Source organism: Phodopus roborovskii, unplaced genomic scaffold (assembly GCF_943737965.1).
Source record: "Phodopus roborovskii unplaced genomic scaffold, PHOROB, whole genome shotgun sequence".
In the NCBI taxonomy this organism is placed as follows: Eukaryota; Metazoa; Chordata; class Mammalia; order Rodentia; family Cricetidae; genus Phodopus; species Phodopus roborovskii.
Genome location: NW_026126585.1, coordinates 17,155,204 through 17,161,364, shown reverse-complemented (window position 1 = coordinate 17,161,364; position 6,161 = coordinate 17,155,204).

Below are 6,161 nucleotides of genomic sequence, written 5' to 3'. Positions count from 1 at the left end.
AGCAGCGGGGAGGCACGGGGCTTCTTGGTGGAGGGAGCTAGTCTAGGCTGGGGCAGAGGAGCTGTTTCGTTGCTCAGTGCTCTGCTGGGCATCCACCTTGGCAAGCCCAGAGAGGAGAGAAACTACCAAAGACTTAGCATCAGTGATGAGAAGGAATAGACCATGTAATTGATTTAGCTGGTTTGTTTGCTTTGCTTTTTGAAACAGAAGATGAAACATTCCCACTAAAAGTAACCTCAGTACCAACTCACACCCCTCACAGCCACAATTTCTGAAGCAGTGTTTAACATTGCGGCAGGTGTCCAGGCATGGGGCTCCCAGGTCCAAGCCCTGTGAGGGCGTATTTGCACAGTGACTGTGGAGAGCCACTTACTTTAAAACAGCCATGGAAAGCAATGCCTCCCTCCCAGCTGTAGACGCCCGAGAATCTTAACCGGTGGTGCTTTTGCCCTCCAGGGAACATTTGGCAACTCAACACACTTTGATGGTGGGTGTGAAGGTAGGGATGGGTGGGCACTGCTGATCCCTAGTGGGTAAGGCTTCTTTTGAAACCCCGGGTGAGAGCCTGCTGCACCCGCCGTACCTAACAGTAACATACTGAAAACAGCTGCCTTCCAACGAGAAAGCAGAGGCATAATTTTACAGTGGTTACAAGGAAGGAACAGGAGCTTCAAGAATTGATAGGGACAAACCCTGAACACAACGTTCTGTGGGGGAAAGTGGCAAATATTGTGAGAACTCACTATGTAATTGAAAGACACAACCAGGGTAGCTGGATAGATCCGCCAGTTAGGCCATGGTGTTAATTGACACAACTCCAGCTAGTCTGTGACTCTCTAACTATGTAATTAATAAAAGTCCTGGTATTCCCTGGGCTGATGACAGCAAGCCAACCTAATAAGTCAACCACAGGCTGAAAGCGTGCTCAATAGACCTAACACCTCCTAGCTCAGCACCCTGCTGACTTTCATGATCATGTATGACTGCCCACATGTCAATAGCCTGGGAAAGATTGAAAGCTAACAGCTGAAGGATGCTTGCTGCCACATTCTATTGTAGAGTCACACTAGAAGACAAACGGATGGACAAGAGAGAACTTACCTCTGGAGAGGGCGAGGGGGCAGCTGCTGCAGTTCTGTTTATAGGAAGCAAACGTGCAACTATGTTAGCAGGTATCAACCCTGAATGGTGGATTCACATTGATGTTTGTGTTTTCACAGTATATCTTTGATAGCTCACAGTTAATGAAAAGAGAAAGATGTGGGTTAAGGGACATACGCGCATCATCCTTTATGCACACCATCCTAGAAGGGGCGCTTTCTGCCATATAATGTCCATTTTGGACTACCATTTTTGCTTGAGGTCACCTGAGTTTGTGGTTTTTGGACTGTTGGGACATCTGTGTGCAACCCCCCCCCAAGTTCTTTCAGTCTGCCTTAAGCAAGTTCTTGATAGATGGTGTCATGGGTTGAATAGTACCAGACTTCTCATCCATGCCACCCAGAGCATCAGGCTGTGAGCTCATGTGGAGACAGTATCTTTGCAAATGCAATTCTTAAAGGTCAAGGATGAGGGCGCTGGCAGTCCTTGGTTTGCCAACACTCCCATCTGTACTGACCCCATCTTCATCTGGAACCTTCTATTTGTCCCTTGGGCAATCTCTTCTAAGACCTTGGGGCTGCTTCTGGGTTCCATGTTGTCAGAAGAGCTGGCCCCTTCTGCTGCAGACTTGTCTTTCCTCCTAGGCGTGCAGCGGGCGTCCTGAAGCCTTGGTGTGTGTGGACTTGGGTTTTCTGGCTTTCTGTGCAACAACTTCAGCCAGGCCTTCTCGAGTAACCCTGCTTTTGCAGGCTCTTATCTGGTTCCCATCCCCCCCCCAAAACTGCTGGCTAAGCCCAAAGCCAATGGCACCCTTCTGTTGTCTCGGACTGTCTCCAAGGTCCCATCTCATCAAGACGGGAGGCTCAGCGTGACACCCCGGAAGAAGAGGTGGGGTTTGTTGGGGGTAGAATTCAAGTCCAAAAGCTATTGCTGACCCTATGGATTTATGCAGATGTCAAGACTTGCCTTTCAATTTTCCCACTAGCGACTCTGACCCAATCCCTAGGTCCAATGTGATTGTGCCCTTTGTCCCAGCAGCCCGGACTTAGGTGGAAATGGCTGATTTGTCTCCAGCCCTTGTAATTCCTGTTGGAGCCCAGCGTGGCTGGGTGTGGTTGCTGAGCCCTTTGTCCTTGGCTGTAGTTTTTTTCTCCCTTCCTTTGCTCCTGGAGCTGGAGCAGCAAGGGCTGGCTCAGTCCATCTTGCTGCATATGTGGGCTTTGTCCTTGGGGCATGGACTAGTTTTCAGGAGGGAAAACTTGTGCAGCTACAGGGTTGAGCAATGCGCTTGCTCTGTGTGAGCACAATGGGCTACCCAAGGTCTCAGCTGGTAGCTCCTATCTATGTGACTGAGATGGAAACTTCTGGGAAAGTTTGAGGTCCACGTGGGACCATTAGTCGTCTGATGTCATTTTAGCTGTGGAGTCAGCACAGCTGAGTCAGCAAATAAAGGAGACGGCTCAGGCCCATCCTGTTGCTTCCAGAGTCACGCTGGCCCCCATCACACAGAAGAGGAGGGGGAGGAGACCGAATGAGAAAGAGCATTTCATTCTTATACTTGGTACTTTTTATCAAACCACCTCGTGAGCTTCCGAATGAACAGCATCCTTTAAACTGTTAAGACAAAATGAATCAGTGCCCTCCAAACGCCACAGACTCCGAGAACCTTACCAACAGCAGCAGGCTCATTATCCGGCCCAGGGCCTGCACACGACACCACTTTGTCATGTGATGAGTTGTGCCCATAGGGAGAAAAAGTCCATGCTCGGTGCTGTCCGCTTACATTCCTTCAGTGATCTGGACCTCTGCCTGTCTTTGCCTGGCTTCCCTTAGACAAGGTCCGTGCACTTGAATCAAGGCAGATTTTCAGTCGCCATATAGCTAATCAAACTTCAGCACTGCCTTCATTTGTGAAGGTAACACACACAGCAGCACCTGAGGCCCTTCCGTTTCATACAGAAATCCTAGATTTAATTTGAGATTGGGCCTCCTGTAGCCCAGGCTGGCCTTGAGCTCTGAGGCTAGCCTTGAATTCCTGCTCATCACGCCTCTATCTCCTGAGTGCTTGGATTGTGGGCCTGGGTCACCATACCTGGCTTGAAATCATAGGTATTTTTATATTACATGGCAGCTTTTGAAAATACCTCAACATGACTTTTGCACTCAGCCATACTTTGAAGTAACTGTAGCCCATCAACTTCTGGATGAATTGTATAAATAATTAAGAAACATGCACATTGTATCCGAACTTTATGTTTTGTATTTTGGTAGCTGGGTACCACAATGATTTGTTTAATTAGTGAACTAGCCTGGACTGTATACTAAGATGCTGTTTAAAGAAGAAGCAGCAGTCAAGCCAGCACTCTAAAATGCTGGGGATAGTGACCCCTGCGCTCCCATCTGCTCAGGACGGTGAGGCAAGATCATTTAAACCAGGAGTTCAAAGTTGGTCTGGTTAGCATAGCAACACTATTTCAAAATGAAGAAAACCCCCTGGTTGACCCTGAACCTTCTGGGGCACCAACTGGTTAGAACAAAGGCAGGAAAAATCTGCCTTCATGGAACCCTTGAAAGGCTCTGCATGTAAGATGAGATACTGCCCCCTTGTGGCCAAAGGCAAAACAGTGGGACTATACCTCTGCCCTTGGTATGGGGGGTGGATAAATAATTAAAGTGTCTGGGTACTGGAGTCTGAAAGAGACAATTAAGGCAGCAGGTGATCTGACTCCGCCTAGCAGCATGCCTCATTGCTTTAAATGCTCTCCGTTGCTCTCGGCCATTTTTGCTGCCTAGCATATCTGAAGCTTCCTTCCATGTTTGGGTGTTTCCCTGTGTGTAAAAACTATATAAACAGCTGTGGAACAGTGGACAAGAAGCATCCATCGAGGAGACACAAGTTAAGTCTTGTGATGGTCTGAATGAGGACGGCCTGGTCCCCGGGCGGTGGAACTATCTGGGAAGGGTTGAGAGGTGTGGCCTTGATAGAGGAGGCGTGTCACTGGAAGTGGGCTCTGAGGGTTCAAAGACCCAGTTAGCCCTCCCTGCCCGCTGCCTGTGGCTCAGGATGTGTGTGCTCTGTTCCTTGCTCCGCCTTCGTGGACTCTACCCTCTGCTCTCGTTTGTAAGTTGCCGTGGTCATGGTGTCTTGTCGCAGCAATAGAAAAGTAACTAAGACGGGTCTCTAGTACAGAGTAAGTCCCGACCGCACGGTAGCATGAAGGGAAACGGTGCCTGAGCCTGAGGGGCAACACCTCCTTGTGTCTCTCCTGAGAATCAATGGACCTGGAAACGAGGGAAGCCCGGTTGTTGGGCTGTGCGGGCTGTTCTCTGTTGGTGTTATGATTTAAATCTGAACTGGCCCCCATGGGTTTTAAACACCTGGTGTGCTATTCTGGGAGGCTTGTGGAACCGTTAGGACTGGCAGAAGCAGGTCACTTAGGGCGGGGCTTCGAAGGTCACACACAGCCCCTGGCTCCTACCGTGCACTCTGCTCTTGGTCTGGGTGTTGTGACAGCTCCTGACACTCCTGTTACACAATCCCACTGCCATGAGCCGGTGGGCTGAAACCATGAGCCAGGACACCCTTTTATTCTTGACCTGTCTCTCTCAGGTACTGACGCAACCAGGGAAAGAAACCAGCTCTGAACATTGTTGCCAGGGAGGTAGGGACACTGTTATGCCTGAGTCAGGCCACGTGGTTCTTAGGACAGCCTGTGGGTGCTTCCGATGGGAACAGCCCTTTGCTGAGCGTTCCCTCCCGTGGTAGACCTGTGAAACCGAGAGTCACGCTACATCCTGACTGCATTAAGCTGCTTGTGGCGGGTGAATGTCACAGCAACCCAGAAGGACTAAGACCATCGAGGTAGCTAAGCTGCTAAGAGTCTAACCTGAAAGGCAGCTGTTTGGATGGACCCCTCCATAAGTGTCCTGTCTCCTCCCCTCCCCCTCCCCCCATGCACCCCTCTCTGCCGGATTTCCAAAGCACTCACACCCTCACATTTCTTCCAAAAACATGCATGCTCAGTTTGCTTTCACAAAACATGGAGTCGGAGCACTCAGAATTTGTCATGCATTCATCCGCAACCTCTTCCCCTCCCCCTGCCCCAAAGGCACAAGGGTAGCCACCCTCCTTACTCCAACGGAGGCACCTGAAGGGTTTCAAGAAACATTCACAGGTGTCACCAGCTCAGTTCTTCCAGGACCAAGTAGGCTTTGCTGGATTGGGCAGCGCTAATTTGCGGCAAGTGCCACTAGAGGGCAGCAGAGAACTACCGCAGCTCAGCCGGTCCAGAATTACTGTGTTGGCAAGAGAGGGTAGAAAAGCTTTTAGTGTGTGTGTGTGTGTGTGTGTGTGTGTGTGTGTGTGTGTGTGTGTGTGTGTGTGTGGTGTGTTGGGGGCAAGGGAGGCTCAAACAATGACAACAGCAGAAAAACAACAACAACCATCCTCAAAAACAGTTTTTCTTTCTCTCAAGAGACAAATGGGCATGTAAATAAAGTTCAGAACACACTTGCTAACTTGAGTTAGCTACTTTTAAAAAGCTCTTAGCTACACTTACCCAAGAAGAATATGAAAGAAAGAGCTAACACAGTTCAAGGCCTGTGTGACTAGGTGCGGGCTGCCACCAATGACTCCATCCTTGCAGATGCGCTTATAAAATAGCTTTATTGGTCAGGTTAGCGACTGCTCACGCTCGCCCCATGCTAAGGGCCCTTTATAGAGGCATGATGGCGTTCACATGCAGGTGCTCCCCAAGAGCCCTGGGCAGGGCAGCCCCGCCCCGCACACGGCACTCCTTGGTTGAAACAAGCTGATTTGGCTTTTGTGGATTTGAGATTCCGGAGCCCAGGACACACTCAAGGTATCCCCTCCTCTACACACCCTGCTGCCCCTTTTAGAGATGCTTCCTCCCAGTGCACACCAGTCAGGGCCTTGAGATGTCCAGGCAGGGACCGGACTCAGGCTAACATCCTTCAACTACTCCCTGCCGCTGGCTACCCAGATAGCTCCATCCGGTAGGGTCTAGAAGAGTCTGTGAGCTGTGCCCAGGCAATGTCAC